We start from the raw sequence: 18,144 nt of genomic DNA, 5'->3' as shown, positions 1-18,144 counted from the left end.
AGCCTGATAGCGGGCACACAGCAGAAGTGCCAGCTGAAGTGGGTGTCGGCTGTGTTGGCGTTTCCCTGCTTCTTTTTGTTCTGTTGCTGTTAAGGTCTCTGGGTATGCTGCGGTTCCATTGACTTATAAACAGACTTTGACAACACTCTACAGCTATACATGGACTAACACGGGTCCATATTTACCTTGTTCCATTTTAGAGCTGCCCATCCCCGCTGCCTGTGACATGTATAAAGCCTTCTGTGCGCGCGCATAGCGGTATTGCCAGCTGAAGTGGCTGTCAGCTGTTCAGCTGAGCGGCAGGCGCCCGGGCACTACCTTCCGTGAGTCACTGGGGCGGGTTGGAGGGTGAGGGGTCAAGGAAAGCCTGTTGTGGGGTCCTAATGTTTGAAGCTGGCATGGGGCGCCTGGACTATTGGAAGCCGATGTGCTAAACAGCGTGCTTAGAAACATCCAAATTGCAGGACTGGATCTATTTGTACAGCGGCTTCGGAATCAAAGCGTAAGCTGAGTTGTATAGTAGAATTGTGTGTAGCATCTGTAATATTGTGATTAGTAAGGGATGTTGGTTTACGCATATCGGCAATATGCCGGCAGATGATGTCACCGGAACCCGAGTGGAAAAAGCTCAGCGAAAGCACTTATTTATGATTATACCCTGGGTCTCTACTTGGGGATGCGGACTTCATTACAGTTGCAACAGGGGTAGGTGGCCGCAGATGCGGAATAACATAGGAATTCTTTCACTGGAAACAGCCATTGACAGCATCAGGAAAGGGTGGAGGGTGTGGTAACTGCCTATTGTGTCATTTTTTATTAAACCTTTTTTACGATCCAGTATGAGTAAACGGGGGGGTCAGAGGAATGTACGATGACATCCTCTCTGCTCCACTTGTTTTTACTACAGTTAAAACCACCCAGGGGAGGGCTTTGGCTATGGCCTTACCCACTTACCCCCCATTACTGACCTTACTATGCTGGGAATGGAGGGAGGGGGGCTCTCTCAAGTATTATTGCAATCTGGTCAGTCGGGGATTCCCTCAGATAGGGGAAACGGTGAGGTTATAATGGTGCCAGCAACTCAGGGGTTTTGGAAGGACTCCTCCTTTTTAGATACTCCTCCCATTTTTTCCGAAGGAGCAATCTCATTGATGGCCCTCTCCCAACATGTGGATGTTCAGACGGGAGAAGAGGATAGGGTTCCTTCAGGGCGCAGGACAAGGGAGGAGCCCACTCTAGGGCATGACATTGGTGTCAATATACTGAATGAGGTTAGGGAAAATACACAGTGCCTAAGATCGATTCTGATGGTCCTGCTCAAAATACAGAACGCTGGGGAACGGGAGTTTAGCAACGGTCTGATGCCGCATTTTCCGGGCAATCAGTCTGACCGTTCGAATAGGGAGCAGGTGGAGACAGAAAATAAATCGGGAGGAGTTAATCGAACAAAGTTCAATGGCGGCAAACCAGTTGAGTATGTTGGCCACAAAGCCCTCTGTGGTGGAACCGACATCTGCATAGTGGGGGAGGAGGAGGAGCGGAGTGTTAGGGCGCCAGCCCGCTGAGAATGTCCCAGTTTTATGGAGTCAGGTACACCCACGGAAGGGCAGGAACCAAAGGAGGAAACAGCAGGCGCTTCTTGAGAAAGGAATGAACAAACCATCTACAAAGATCCTGGCGTAATATGATTCGGGAAGAGGTTGTGGCTTCAAAACAGGTGGATAATGATGTGGTTTTTATTGCAGAGCCATAGGTTGATAGGGAGGACAACAGGAGGGGACAAAGCAAGGGGTACGCCCTGGTGCAGGACTCCTTAAATGAGGCCATGAAACAAAGGCAAAAAATAAATAAAAAGAGCAATAATTAGGGCATCAAAAATGGTGCCCCGACCCCCTCAGCAGTGGGTGGACAAAGGAGTGAAGGACTATCAGATGTTCAACAAAAACCCGCCCCTAGGGAAAGCACAGAAATGGTGCGAACAGAGGGATTCCAGGACCAGGGTGAGAATAAAAGTATGAGGAGTACTACTCTGGGTAGAGTCTCTGTCCATACAAGAGACGTAACACAGAATGTTGTACCCTCCAATTGTCCCGAAGCTGTCGTGGTGAAAAGATTGGGTCCTAAACTTGATGCATAACGTGTATTGAGGGAGTCTGAACTCACTCAGCCAATGATGGCTAGAAGGTCTGGAAATTCTATTCTAGAGATGAACACAAAACTAGCCCCCTAGGAGGACATTGCAATCTTGGTGAGGTAGTCCCTACTTAATTTGCTTAAGATTTCCCCCCCAGGTTGCCCCCCATGAATTTGTACAGCATGGGAATGGCTGCTGTAGGAAGGAAGACGAGGGTGCTGTTTCCCAGTCGATAAGTCGGTGCCCATTTCCAGAGGTGAAAACACGGGTGGTGGGTGATAGAGAAAGAAAAGAAAGAAGGTGCTCGGTCTCCCTCTTAAAGAAACCTGTACTATTGATGCAGCCAGGAGGACCTATGGGAGGTAAATCTGGATCGAGTGTCTTGGAGTGAGGATGGGGGCCTGGTGAAATGCATCCGCCTGGTGTGATACCGAAGGAAGTGGCACAAGGTGGGCAGTTCGGGGTCGAGAGGGTGGTCAGGATGGGTCTGGGGGAAACCCAGGGTGAGGCGGTGGGGTTAAGTGAGGGTGTGGAGGGAGGGAAGGCAGGGGGTGTTGTTGGACACCGGGAAGAGGTAGGGCACACTCTCCCACACAATAGAAAATTTGAGGATGTATTACAGAGACAACCCTGCTATCCAGAGGAGCCGAGCCTTGTCCTGTACTATGTTCCGTCTCAAGGGTCCCCGCGTCATTGAATCGGCCGAGGGCTCTGGCCTTTAATGAAAATAAACGATTATCCCTTATATCATCAGGGGATATTAAGTTGATTGACTATAGTCACCCTGACATATATGACTATGTACCAATTGTTTTTAATTCCCGGGCAGTGTACGATGTGGTACTGCAGGAGTTTTTCAACAGGTTTGGTTATGATATTCTAAACTATAGCTCAGGTTCTGCAAATCACGTCCCGGTGGGTGTGTATGAGGGGATTAGAAGTCCCCCCAAAAGTATTACCGACGAGGAAGCCCCAATATCAGGGTCAAAGAGGGAACCATGAACCCGATTTGAGGTGACTAGCATGGACTCTCCTCAAGTCCATTTCCAAATTACATGGACTAAAGGAGAACCTTTAAGGAAGGGATAGAGCGGTCTTTGGTGCCTTGGAACTCCAGAGGCTCTTGGTTTTTGAGGAATTCTGTAGAAATATGCAATATTGTGGCTAGCTGCGCTTACCTATGTATTCAGGAATCCTGGCTTATCGAGCCCTTGATGATAGTCTGTTTTACCATCTTACATGTCCCTGCAGTTAAGGGCTTGAGGGGCTGAGCATCGGGAGGCTTGATACTGAGTGTCAAGACCAATATAAATGCTACAATAATGAGGAGCTTTACCATCCTGAAGTGCTGTCTGGCAGTTTTGATTGATCAAAAGCTGGGAATGTCTCACTTCACACTACTGATTGTAAATATATATTGGTCCCCGGACAATAATCTAAAGGACTCCTCAAGTCCCTAAATACGCTGATATCAGAATTTCAGGAGCGGTTTCAGGGTCTGAATATTGTGATAGCAGGGGACTTGAATCCAGAAATCTGTGTGGGAAATGATGGGGGTCAGTTGGCAGGTAAGTTCTCGAGTTATCCCTATATCATCGCCCCACTGAAACTACGCAAAGGTAAACCAAGAGCTCAGCTGAACTCTTGGTACACCCCTGAACTTAAACTACTCAGAAAAAAGAAAGCCAAGCTAGAACTCCTATGGAAAACAAATCCATCAGTTGAAAATAAATCCAATCTTACGAACATATCTTCACTGTATAAAAGGGAGATAATTCGCACTACAAAAGATGCCTATAACGTCAGGATCGATCAGGCAGGGTCATGTACCAAAGAACTTTTTAAAATACTAAAGGAACTTGAAAATTCCAATCCATCTCTAGATACCTGCACGAAAGACAAACCCTGGTGCACCAGCATCCAGAACGCCCTCAATAATAAAATCACAGGACTCCAAACTAAAATTGAGGACAAGCGCCAACAAATCTCTAGCAGCAAATCTACCAGTCCAAGCTCACCAACGCCTATCGGAGCCAATGCAGGCTTCACATTTGAAAAGCTAACTATATTAGAAGTTCAAAAAATCATCATCTCCTTAAAACCCTCCAACTGCAAAGGGGACAGCTGTCCCGCCCAGATCATAAAAGACGCAGCCAGAGATCTATCCCCTTTTATCACCAAACTAATTAACCTATCCTTCGCCAACAACTCAGTCCCCAATAACCTTAAACAAACCTGGGTTCTCCCACTCTTAAAAATAAAATAAAAAAACAATCACTAGACCCAGCCATACCCACCAATTATAGACCCATCACCACTGTCCCATTCCTGTTAAAAATCCTGCACAGAGTTGCTTACCTCCAAATTCAAGAGTACCTGGAATCCAACCAACTGCTTAGTATACGTCAATCTGACTTTAGACCTCAACATGGAACAGAAACTGCCCTTGTTGACCTCAAAAGTCAGATTGATGAAATCAAAGACAAAGGTAATGCCGCCATCCTACTCCTCTTAGACCTCTCAGCAGAATTCGATTTAGTTGATCACGAAATCCTATGCAGCCACCTATCTAACCGCAGCTCACTTCTCCTCCTCCGCCACCACTTGGATACAATCCTTTCTGGCGAACAGAACTATGAGGTTCTTCTCCACAATAGCAGCAGCAGACCCTATGCCTATCACATGCGGAGTCCCACAGGGCTCCTGTGTCTCCCCCACTTTATATAACATATTTACAAAGCCACTATTCGACAAACTGGACCGTCTGGGTGTCACCTACACCAACTATGCAGACGACACCCAGATACTCCTTACCATCTCAGGCAACTACAATGCGGATGTCACCCGGATTAACAAAATCTTCTCCATCATCCAGGCATGGATGTCTACACACGGCCTATGCCTGAACGACGAGAAGACATAGCTTCTCCTTGTCGGCTCTCCCAGTAACCTGTCAAAACTGAGCCCCAGCTACAACAACATTATCGATGGCAATACCATCCCCATTGTTAAAAGCGTAAAAACCCTTGGCTTTTACCTTGATGCGAACACCAATCTCTCCAAACAAATCAATATGAGCGCCTCAGCCACTGACTACATGGGCAAGCTGATCAGGGCCAGTAGACCCTTCCTATCCCCCAACAGATGACTCACACTCGCCAGGGCCCTCATACAGTCCAAACTGGACTATTGCAATATCCTGTACCTAGGCACCAACCAATCTATAATCAACAAACTTCAGGTGCTCCAAAACAATGCACTACGTGCAGCACTCAACAATCCCAGGTGAGAGCACATCTCCGCAGTCAGAAAGTCATGCAAATGGCTCTCCATAAAACAAAAAATTGACTTGAAAACCATCTGCCTTACTTACAAGGCCTTAAACCACCTTGCCCCGCCGAACTTCACCAATAAATTTACCATGAAATCCGCCACCAGATCCTCCAATACCCTATGCCTAACAGTGCCTACATTTACCTTAAAAAGAGCAGGTGGTACCAGCTTCTCAGTGCATGCCTCCCAACTCTGGAACACCCTACCACTCAACATTAAAACCATCAAATCCTTTCAGATTTTTAGGAAACATGTTATTGATTGGCTACTGAACAAAATGTAGCACTTACTTCCTGTCGTAAATATCTAAGAATTTGGCCGACTGTTTTAATCATGCTTGTAAATTGTATAAATTGTTGTATTATGGAAATGTATATATCCCACTTGGTTGTATCATGGAAATGTATATATCCCACTTTGTAACCGCTTCCTTAAGCGCCCTTCTACCTCAGGGTCTGGAGCGCTATATAAATAAAATAAACAAACAAACTCCCCTGGTGAATTTGCAGGACGGAATTCCTAAGGGGAACAGGAAACAAACAAAGGTTCTTCTGGTATAATTTTTTTCTGACTGTGTTTTGCATGGTGCAAACGAATTACAAGCCGCATCCGCAGTGAATTTTACTTGGTCGAATGGCATATAGAAATCGACTATTGATTATATATTCATTTCTAAGGCATTGGTTGATGTGGCTATGAAGATTATGGCTTTACCTATATCGGCTAGGGATCATAAAATAAGACTGGTATTCAAATGGCAAGGGGAGCCGTGTAAACAGAAAATCTATCCATGTAATTTGGAAATCAATAAAGCCCTGACACGGATAGCATGGTATAAGGACAATGTGGACAACGTTAATGTAGTATTTGTCCAGGATTTTATAACCTTGGAACTGGGAAAAATGTTAAGTCTATATCCTCACAATGTAGTTGGGCATTATGTCGAAACAGCTTTGCAGAAGGCAAAGATTGCCTGTAAAATTGATCATAGACAACCTACCCACGTACATACCTTTAGTGGAGAGGTACAAAACATGAAAAATTCCAGAAATAGGGAGATAAGACACATACGTGTTTCACATTCTTCTCCCTCCACCAAAATTACTCTGATTAGAAAGGCAAAAAGTAAATGGAAAAATAGGCTTAAGAACCATTGTGCTATTCTCTATCAGATTGATAATGAAAATATGTTAGCTGCTTTGCTCGACTCCTCTTAGAGGAAATTCTGGTCATTGATAAATCGAGCAAATAAGGGCCCAAACAACATCCATTTCAGAGGAGGTGGGGGCAGGGCATTTTGGTAACCTTTATGCCCCCTCAGCTCTGGAATGGTTTCCATCAGTGGAAATGTGCTGCTCACCTTGGAGCTTCAAATTCTCAATAGAGGATTTTAAATCTCTGATTACTCGCTCTTCTCCATCCAGAGCTGTTGGACCAAATGGGTTGGCAAATGCAGTCTTTAAAGGTAACATCGATACATGGCCCAAAATACTGTTCATACTATTACAGGAGATTGTTATGACCCGAACTATCCCTGAAACGTGGCACATCATATATGGTGCAGATTTATAAGAAGGGCGATAGGTCTTGTCCTTCCAACTACAGACCTACCACCCTTCTGCATGCCGACTCTAAAAAAAAATGTCTGGTTTGGTTCTGAATCAAATTCACGAGTGATGTGATCAGCAAAACTATTTATCAATATTCCTGTTTGGTTTTTAGAAAGTTTGTGGGCTCTGACGTTTGGCAGTCTTTTGTTTAGGGTCCTGCAGGAGAAGGGATGGAGGCCAGGCAGCCTTCCAGTATACGCGGCCGTCAGTGACCTTTCTTTTGCTTTCGATTTCGTATACAGAAGTAAACAGTGGGTTAAACTTGAGACTCCCTTCACATTTAATTGCAATTTTATACCATCTGCATGAAGGATCACGATAAAAAATGTGCCTCAACAATGCAGGTGTCCTGTCGCAATCCATAAGTGTCTCTAATGGATTGTGGCTGGGATGCATATTAGCACAGACCATCTTCAACATGTATGTTGCGGATGTAGGGATCAGCATGCAGAAAGCAGATTTTGCCTCTCTGGTGTTAGGTGTGAAGGTATGGTGCACGGCCTACGCAGATAATGTTATGTTGTTTGATTATACGCCAAAGGGCCTCCAGCGGCTATTGACGGCATTTAGAGAATATACACTGACACATTCCTTAACAATTAACACCAAAAAGACTGATAATGTGTCTATTGGGGAATGCAGGATCCACAAAATATTTCTGGTTTTTAAATAATGTGAAATTAGCAGTAAGGACGTTCATCAGATATCTAGGGTATCCTATCTTTGGGGACAAAATACATTTAATTATAGAGAATATTTGGATGGTAAAGTGGGGCCATTGATAGCCCAATTGAAAAGAATTGACCAAAAATATGCTACATTTTCCTTTGTCTCCACATTGCAGTATTATTAATTCTGCAGTTCTGTTATGGACTGGAATTGTTCCCCCTTTGGTTCAGAGAGGAGATATACAGATATGAATCCCGTATCCAAAGTCAGTCGTTAGCAGTCTTCCCAAGTCAGTGTCCTTGGTGGCTTTGAGGTACGAGTTAGGCCTGCAATCAATGGCAAATGTGGGAGTGGCGCAGGCTAGCCCTTTTTAGGAAGCTGGGAACGTGTAGTAAAGCAACTCTGTACTCCATTTCTGGGATTGAAATGCAGACAGGAACACCCAACTCAGTGTATTTAAGGAGTATGAAAAATGAATGTATAGAAACCCTGAACAAACTGGGGGTGTCTGTGGATCTCCTTATTGGTAACCTTATGAAGGTAAAAAAGCTTTTGGAATATGCAGACTGTACCCGAACTGTGGATATGGTCAGGGAAACTAAATTCTATTGCAATTGGTCTCACATGTTAAAAAGGAGGGAAGGAACAAGTTACTTACCTGTAACTGTTGTTCTCCAGCATGGGTCTGGCAGGGATTCACATGCTCATGAATATTCCCCGTCGTCAGGCTGGGAATCCTCGGTAAAGAAAAATCAGTATCAGTTTCGTTTCTGATCTGTCTTTCTTAGTAGTAACCAATCACTGATCTTTGGGTCATACTGCCCCCAGCCAATGACTGCCCTCACCCTAAGCCCCGCCTCTGGCAGCCATCCTCAGATTTGGCAGCACGGCAAGTGGCAGTATGACCAAGCGAAGAGCCGCAGAGGGGTAGGCGGGAGGGTTCGCATGTGAATCCATGCCAGACCCATGCTGGAGAACAACAGTTACAGGTAAGTAACTTGTTCCTTCTCCAGCATGGGGTCTGGCATGGAATCACATGCTCATGAATAAAATACATAGCAGTATACACATACACAACTACGGGAGGTGGCAACAGGCTCAACATTAAGCAATACAACAACTCAACATTAAGCATCTCTTACCTCCTCACCAGGCTCACCTTAAGCGAACAGGTTGCGCAGAACGGCTTGGCCGACCCTAGACTCCTCCCTGGAGTCCCGATCGACGCAGTAGAATCTTGTGAAGGTGTGCGTTGACCACCACATAGCAGCCCTGCAGATGTCCAGCAGGGGCACACCAGACAGGAACGCTGTGGTAGCAGCGATTGCTCTGGTCGAATGGGCTCTCGGACCGCAGGGCAGCGGTCGGTTTGCCAACCGGTGACAATGCATGATGCAGCCGGAGAGCTATCTGGAAATGGAAGTCTTCGAGAGAGCCTTCCCTTGATTCACAGACTCAAAGTTCACAAACAGTTGTGACGTCTTCCGAAAACTCTTTGTGCAGTCCACGTAGAACTTCAGCACTCTAGCTACATCCAGCAAGTGCAAAGTCCTCTCGGCCGGCATCGAAGGCGACGGGAAGAAAACTGGCAACACCAAGGGCTCGTTGAGGTTGAAGTCTGACGGCACCTTGGGCATGAAGGAGGGGTGCGTCCTCAGCACCACCCTCGTGTCATGAAAAGTCAAGTATGGAGGCTTGCAAGATAGGGCATGAATCTCTCCCACTCGTCGTGCAGAGGTGATGGCCACGAGGAACGCTGTCTTCCATGACAGGAACTTCAAAGGCATTGAATGCATAGGCTCGAATGGGGCTCGAATGGGGCTCCACTCCATGAGCGTGGTCATCACCACATTAAGCTCCCACGCCGGGGCAGGAGCCTTCACCCAAGGGAATGATCGGAGTAGTCCCTTCATAAATTCCTTCACCAGGTGATGAGACCACAAGGACGCCCGTCCCGTAGTCCTGGTATATCGGGAGATGGCAGCCAGATGTATTTTTATGGAGGTGTGAGCCAGTCCAGCTTTGGCCAGCGACAGCAGGTACGGCAGCACTTGAGGGGGCGTAATCCGCAGAGGGTTAATCTTCTATGCACGGCATCACAGAGAACCTCTTCCATTTATGACCGTAACACTTGAGAGTTGAGGACGCCCTGGCCTTTGCAAGAACCTCTCTGCAATCAGCCGGGATATCGCACCCTCCAAACTGTAGTGCTGCAGGAGCCAGGGCTGCAAGTTCAGTGACTGTGGGTTGTGATGGAGAATGGCGCCTCCTTCTCTGGAGAGAAGATCCGCGTCCACTGGCAGCCTGACTGGCGGGGACGTTGACAAGTCCAGAAGGTCCGGGAACCAGATCTGCCTCGGCCACGCCGGTGCGACAAGGATCATCCTGCACCTGAACTTCTTGAGCTGGTTGATGAGGTGGAGCAGCAACGGCAATGGAGGGAACGCGTATAGAAACAGGCCGTCCCAAGGGAACGAGAAAGCATCGCCCATGCTCCTCGGCTGTGGGAACCTGCTGGCGAACCTCCGGCACTTGGAGTTCGTCGCCGTCGCGAACAGGTCGATCTGGGGTTTGCCCCATCGTGGGAAGAGTCGTTCCACTTGATCCTGGCGCAGTTCCCACTCGTGGCATGAGCGCAGCTCCCTGCTGAGTGAGTCGGCAATGGTGTTTTTTATTCCTGCCAGGTGGAAGGGAACCAGAAACATCCCCTGGGTGACGGCCCAGTGCCACTGATCCTGGGCCTCCTTGAAGGGGGCTGGGGATCTGGTGCCTCCTTGCTTCCGTATATAGAACATTGTGGTGGTGTTGTCGGTGAAGATCCTCACCACCTTGCCCTTGAGGGACGGAAGGAACGACTTTAGAGCCCACAACACTGCTGTGAGCCCCAGAATGTTGATGTGGAGAGACCTCTCCTCCGGGAACCAAAGGCATCTTGCGTGGAGGTCTCCGGTGTGGGCCCCCCAATCCTCCAGGGAGGCGTCCGTCGTTGCCGTCTCCTGAAACACCGGGATTTGAAATTCCGTGCCTGTTGTGAGGTGAGCACAGATGCCCCACCATAAGATCGCCCGACGGAACTCCTCGTCGAGATGGATCCTGTCCTCGAAACAGCCCGTCGCCTGAAACCAGCGGGCGTCGAGGAACTCCTGTAGCGGACGCATCCGAAGTCTGCAAAGCGGTACAAGATAGATGCATGAGGACATCATCCCGAGGAGGGACTTGATGGACCTCACCCTGGCCACGTCCGTGGCTAGCAGGCGCCACACCTTGCCCAGGATGGTCTTGGTCCTCTCCCCTGAAGGGGAGGCCAATTGCCCCACTGTATCGAGCATCTCTCCCAGAAACAGTGCTATCTGCGATGGAACTAGGTGGGATTGGGGTAGTTGATGGCGAACCCCAGCTCCGTGAGCAACCGGACGGTCCTCGCCGTGTGTTCGACGGCGAGTTCCCTTGTCCTTGCTCGGATTAGCCAGTCGTCCAGGTAGGGGTAAACGTGGATCCCCTGCAGGCACAGCCGCGCCGCCACTGGTGCCAGGCACTTGGTGAAAACCCTGGATGCCGACTTTAATCCGAACGGTAGGGCTCTGAATTAGTAGTGGCGTCCCTGAACCACGAACCTGAGGAACTTCCTGTGCCTTTTTAGAATAGGGATGTGGAAGTAAGCATCCTCCAGGTCCAAAGACGACAGGAAGTCGCCTTCCTCCAGTTGTCCCAGCACGTGCTGAGGGTGACCATCCTGAATTTCTGCGCCTTGATGTACATGTTTAAGCGATGCAGGTCTAGGATGGGGCGCCAACCGCCTGTCTTCTTCCTGACGAGGAAGTACCTTGAGTACACTCCGGAGCCCCAGAGCCTTCTGGGGACGAGCTCGATGGCACCTTTCTTGAGCATCGCCCGTACCTCCAACAGCAGTTGAGGGATGTGATTTTCCTTCCTGGCCACGGGAGGAATGCGAGGGAACTTCTTTAGGAATTCCAGCGAGTGCCCATTGGCCAGGGTGTCCAACACCCAGCGGTCGGTGGAGATGGACTCCCACACGCTGACGAACTTCATCAGCCGGCCTCCCACCGGGGTGCTTCGGTGGGGGCCCGACAACACGGCCGGGTCAGTCTTGCTTGGAGGTGGCCTTTGCTGCCTTGGCCTCCTTGGCGACGACGGCAGGATCCCCTTGCTTGCCGCGACCTCTGTAGGCCTCCTGGGAAGGAGCGGGCCGCCTGGCGGTAAGTGGAGGAGCCACCGCTGGAACCTTTGGAGGCACCCTGTCTGCCTCCGGAGCTCTAAAAGGGCCGTCGCTGTTGAAGCACCCCTAAGGCCCGGGCCGTCTCCGAGTCGGCCCTGATGGCCTGTAGAGACTCGTCCACCGCCTTACCAAAGAGGTTGTTGCCGTCGAACGGCATGTCCAACACTCTGGTCTGGACGTCCTGGTGAAAGTCCGTTGCCTTGAGCCATCCTCGTCGTCTGAGGCAAACTCCGTTGCCCAGTTGGCGAAATCCGGTATCGGCAATGTCCGTTGCCACCGTTATGGCGTCATCAGATGCCACCTTGCCTTCCTGTGGAATTTCTAGGGCCTCCACCCTCTTGTCGTCAGGTAGGAAGTCTAGCAGGGGAGCTATCTTGAACCAGAGCTCCCTGTCGTAGCGGGCCACGAGCGCTAAGGCATTGGCCGCTTAATCGGCGTTGACGCCGACGAGATGACTCGTCGTCCCATGGAGTCCAACTTCTTGCCCTCGCTGTCCGGCAGGGAAGTGGAAGTTGAAGCCGCCGCACCCGCTGCCTTCTTCTTAGCCGCTGCCGAGACGACAGAGTCCGGCGTGGGCTGGGACCTGAGGCACAAGAGGGCGGCATCAGGGACTCGGTACTTCTTCTCGTACCTGTCCCACTTGGCGGGAGCCGTGGAAGGGTTCTTGAGGACAGCAAGCCCCTCGTTCCAGATGTCATTGAGCAAAGGAACCGCGAGGGCTGTCTTCCTCTTGGCCTCTCGTCCTCTCGTCATTGGAACAGAAACCCTTCCTTTTTTTGTTCTTCAGGGCAGAGCTGGAAGAGCTTGGATGCCCTGGTTATCATGGCGTGGAAAGAGCCAATTTCGTCGGTTGAGGAAGCCTGGGGGGGGACAGGAGAGGGGGGCAGTTTATGACGGGATGTCTGCTGTGTCACCCATCCCTGTCGTCGTATCCTCTCTAGGGTCGGGCGAGGGGTCCACAGGTCTCGCAGGCACGAAGGGCGGAGCGGAGTGGACTCTCCTCCGCTTGTTCGGAGGGCTTCCCGATGAGGCCGGTTCTGGATCCTCCGTCGGGGTCCGTAGTAATATCGTCCTTATCTCAGTACATAAGGATTGGATTGCCAACAAAATGGCCGTCGAGCTATCCTGGGGCTCGGGTAATAGCTGCGACGGACGCGATGGCCGTTCCACTGGGCCCTTTACGTCGCCATGGTCGCTATCTTCGTTCACGTCAGCGGGGACCGTCCCCCGGGATCGAACCTTCTCGAACCTCTCGTTGAGGCCTATGAACCTCTCGTTGAGGCCTATGAACCTCTTGTTGAGGCCTATGGACCTCTCGTTGAGACCCTTCCCGGCTTCCACCAGCTCCTCCTCAGGGGCTGATTCCGAGTCTGTAATGGCCACCGGCCCCTCCTCTTTTTCCGCTGGGGGCTTCACGGGGGTCTTAAAGATGGGCTGGAAAGAGGACTCCCTCTACGGTGGCAGGGATACTCTGGGCCCAGAGGCCGTTTCCACTGGCGTAGTCTCAGCCGGCTTCGCCAGGGTCGCAGCGACCACTTCGACAGAGTCCTTTGCCGGATGGATCAGAGCCCTCACCACCTTAGGTGCGTCCTGGGCCTTCGCCTTGGGGGGAGGGTCAGTGCCTCGCTCCCCCTTCGAGATCGACCGGGTTCTCTGACTTCCTCTTCCCCGAACCAGAGCGCTGGCTCGTGGTGGAACGTGCCGGGGAAGTAGCGTCCTGCCTGGCAGCCGAAGAGCCCGACCTTTCGACGCTCCCGGTGCCCGCGGATTCACAGTGCTTGGCCTTCTGTTGGGCCCCCGTCGCCGGGGCGCCCTCACAGGACTTAGAAGCCCGCTCAGACTTTTTCTTCGCCTTCTCACCTGCTGTGCCCTTCTCCAGCCAGGCAGCGAGGCAGGAACGATGATCTTGTTTGGTCCGTTCCGAAAGGTTCTTGCAGAACGCACAGTCCTTCTCCACGTGCGTCTTGTCCTCATGAAGACAGTAGAGACAACGCGAGTGCCAGTCTTCCTTGAAAACGTTCTGCAATCCGCATCCAGGGCAGCACCTGAACAGCTTGGATCCGGGCATCGAGCTTCCCTTGTCCTGGTCCATGTCCGTTGAGGTAGGCCGCAGATCTTCCGGAATCCTCCAAGAAGTGTAAACTCGACGAAAACTTCACCCTTGAGGGGCGTAGAAGAATTCCGAAATGGGTCCCCGTTATCGGAAGTAGAAACGATGGAGCTTGAGGCTCGATTAAACTGAAAAAATGAGAAAAATCTCCTGAAAAAGTGCAAAAACGCAGCAAAAATACAAGAGCTAAAGCACGAGGACTCCCAACACTTGAGAATGCGGTAAAAATCTGAGGATGGCTGCCAGAGGCGGGGCTTAGGGATAGGGCAGTCATTGGCTGGGGGCAGTATGACCCAGAGATCAGTGATTGGTTGCTACTAAGAAAGACAGATCACAAACGAAACTGATCCTGATTTTTTCTTTACCGAGGATTCCCAGCCTGACGACGGGGAATATTCATGAGCATGTGAATCCATGCCAGACCCCATGCTGGAGAACATTGGAGCCTTGTTTGGTTATATTTCCGAACAAACAGTGGAACCAGGAATTTATGCATTTTAGATTTAATGTTCTTTTAACAGGTGAAATTTTAGATATAAGGGAGAAAAGAAGGGACTAACCGTCTCCTTGAAGATTTTGCAGTAGCGCAGAAGGTAACAAAACGTTAAAACACCGATTACGAGAATGTGCAGCAGTGAGAGTCGAACGCATCAGATATTTTAGTAAATTCATCCCAAACACTCAATGTGTAGAACAAAATAATTTGTGTTTGGAAATGAAGCATGGTCATAAGGTTTCACTGCAGATCATGATAGTTAGGTTTTTAAAGGACATCTGCAAATTGTCGGAATATAGGTATGCAATAAAAAGTGTCAAACAGAGGGTCCAGAGGATTGTATTGACATAACCTTATGAAAAATGTAAAAAGCACTGAGGTATTAATCTTTTTTTTATTTTTTTAAGTAAGGTATCTGGTATTTTGGAATGAATTGGGAATAACTTCTTGTATATGAATTAATAGTTACTTATCGGTGACTTTTATTGTTATATATGTAGAATGCTAAGGAAATTAAGAAATAATTGACTCCTGTGCTCTCGTGAATTGTTTTGTACAAATTTGGTGGGGAAAGAAACGTTGAGGTCCCTTTTTTTCTTTTCAGCAAGTTCTAGGTATTTAAGAATGAATTGGGTACAATTTCTGGTAAATTAATTAATAGCTTTTTAGTTAAATCACCTACAGTGAATTTTATATAAGTGATGGTTTGATCAATGGTATTGATGTACAAAAGCAATTAATTTCTTTTATGCGTTGATTAACTATTGTAGTATTTTATATCTATGTACTGTGACAGGAAAATTATAAGTTACTCACCGTAGTGACTTAACGTACTCTTAGCCCCCCCCCCCCTTCCTCCATACTGCATGGACGTCCCTCGCCTAGGACGGGAGACTGAACTTTTTTCACCGAAAAAAAAACCTTCCCCTTTAAATTTAGAGATGCGTGGGGTGCGGTCCTGGGAGCATGCGCTGCCCTGACTCCGCCCTCCGGCGCCACACCTCAGTCCCCATAGATGCGTTGACAATAGATTTAACATTGCCTAATGACACCAGTTTTATTATGGGGGAGGTTGGTGGGACGTATGGAGGAAAGGGGACTAAGAGTACGTTAGTCACAACAGTGAGTAATTTTAAATTACTCTTACGTCCCGTCCCCTTTACCCCATACTGCATGGGTGATTACAACTGAGTGTAGCCCCAGGATGGAGAGGAGACCCTCATTAAGCAAACAGGTTTCTAAGAACTACCTGTCTGAAAGATGTGTCTACTCTAGAGCCGGCATCCAAACAGTAGTGCTTACAGAAAGCCGAAGGGGTGGCCCATGTGGCCGCCCTGCTTATGACTTGCCTGGGGAGAGGCCGCTGGAATGCGATGACCGTTGCCTTGGCTCTGACCGCGTGGGCATGCTTGTTGGCTGGCAGTGGCTTGTTCTGTCCCTATTGGCTTCTTTTATGGCCGAGACCATCCAACGGGCTATGGAGGCCCGATACCCTTGATCCTCCGAAGGTGACAAAACGAGCGTCCGACTTGCGGAAGCCCTTGGTCCTGTCCAGGTCGAATTTTAGGGCACGCCTGACATCTAGGCAGTGCAGACACCTCTGTGCCTCGTCTTTCGGCTCAGCAAAAAACGTGGGAAGCACAATTTCTTTGTTCAGATGGAATGCAGACGGCACCTTAGGTAGGAATGCTGGTTGCGTCCGCAGGACTACCTTGTCCTTGTGAAACCTAGTGTATGGCTCTGAGGCCACTGGCGCCTGGATCTCGCTGATTCTGCGAGCCGAAGCAAGGCCGACTAACAAGGCCGTCTTAATGGTGACAAGCCGGATGTCCACGGGCGCCATTGGTTTGAATGGTTTGTGCGCCAGGGCACCAAAGACTATGTTGAGGTCAACACTCAGGCCCGCCTGGCTCTTCTTCTGAATGGTGAAAATCCTGGAGTAAAATCCCAAGCCTCGCTGGGAGGCTGGGACTTCCTCCACTGCCTGGCTCTATATGAGCGACCGGATCTCTGCCCAAAGAGTTGCTGTCCCAACCTGTGGGAGTGGAGGGGCGGAGGGAAGAGAGGCTGGGATAGGGAGGCGGCACCCTGTGGATATTACTGAGAGGATCCAGGGGTCCGTGAAATTCTGGCGCCAGAAATGAGCGCGCAGAGCAAGCCTGCCCCCACTGGAGACACGTGGACCCGAAGGGGCGTGTCTGCCTTTTTTCCCTCAGAGGCTGTCGCAGAGGAGGGGGACTGGAAAATGCCCTTTCTCCCCCCACCCCTTTTTTTGTGTGCGCCGGTTCTGAGACGGCGAGCAGTCCAGCTGCCTGGATCTCCATTCCTGGAAGCACAGAACCCTCCATACGTACGTCCCCTGTCAGAGAACCGTAAGACTTGGGCATGGTCTTTGTCAAAATGGATAAAGATTTGGCTGTTTGTGAGCTGTTTTTCTTCTTATCCAGCTCCTCATCTGTGGTGGAGTGGAAGAGCCCCCCCCCCCTCTCGAAGAATAGATCTCATATGTGTTCCTGGATGTGAGGGTTGAATTTCTTCGCCCGGAGCCAGGCTGTCCTTCTCATGTCCGTGCAGATACAGATGGCACGGCCATAGGTGTCAATATGGGCCACAGTGGATTCCATGAGGTCCTGCACTACCAGCTTGGCCTCAGCGAGCCCCGCCTTAAAATGTGATTGGCCCTGCGTAGGGAGTACCGGGAGGAAGTCAGCGATTTCTCGCTATAACCCTTGGTTTGCGGCAGCCAGCATGGCATCGGCATTGGCCTGACGAAGTTGCAAGGACGAGTTGGAATAGAGTTTCTTGCTGTACGCCTCCAAGATCTTCTCCTCCTTGCCTAACAGCGCTGCAGAGGAGGAGACTGAGGACGACTGAGGCTTGGAGTATAGTGATGCCGCAGTGATCACCGAGGAGTGTGGCTGAGGATGGGCCGAGAGCAAGTGTGTATCCCCCTCCATCTGCCTGTACTTGGCGTCCAGGCGTCGGTTGACTGGCTGGGCCTAGTGGGGCTTGAGCCAACCCTTCTTGGCCAGGGAGACTACATCGGTTTGCAGTGGAATCCCTGCTTTGCCAGAGGGGCGTAGCGTGAGGACGTCAGCCAGAACCCAATCTGCCGGCTGCTCTAGGGGTAGGCCCAGATACTCCGCCAGTCCTGCAAAACGTTTGTGGAAGACTGTAAAGACTGGAGGGGGGTGTCTGTACTTCCGCTCTCTATATGGTAGAGGAGAGGTACAGAGGACCCCAGCCAAGATTCTCTATTATTGGTAACGTAGTCAAGCAATCAAGGCCTAGCTTCTCAGGAGGTGATGCAGGCTGGTTCTTAAGTACAGTGTAGTCCCCGAACCCCCACAAAGGAATGTCCACACACTGTATTACTGAAAACACAGTCTTTATATAATTAATATTCAAAGGGATGTACACGATCACAATAACGCACTTTGTACTCGGAAATCAACAATGATAAATATATACAATTCTTAAGTGGTACCACCAATGTTATCGAATCTCATTAAAGTGCATCAACAGTACGGTTAAAATGTCTCACAGATCAATAAC

General features: G+C 49.6%; 1 protein-coding gene across 2 annotated transcripts in view; it reads right to left on the bottom strand.

Moving 5' to 3' along the window:
• The window catches only part of ARHGAP10 (Rho GTPase activating protein 10), a 2,208,119-nt gene that overhangs the window by 1,229,757 nt on the left and 960,218 nt on the right, over positions 1 to 18,144 (bottom strand). The window lies entirely within an intron of this gene.

Source organism: Ambystoma mexicanum, chromosome 6q (genome assembly GCF_040938575.1).
Source record: "Ambystoma mexicanum isolate Mex_15411 chromosome 6q, UKY_AmexF1_1, whole genome shotgun sequence".
Taxonomy (NCBI): domain Eukaryota; kingdom Metazoa; phylum Chordata; class Amphibia; order Caudata; family Ambystomatidae; genus Ambystoma; species Ambystoma mexicanum.
This window is presented reverse-complemented; position numbering and strand designations above follow the sequence as displayed.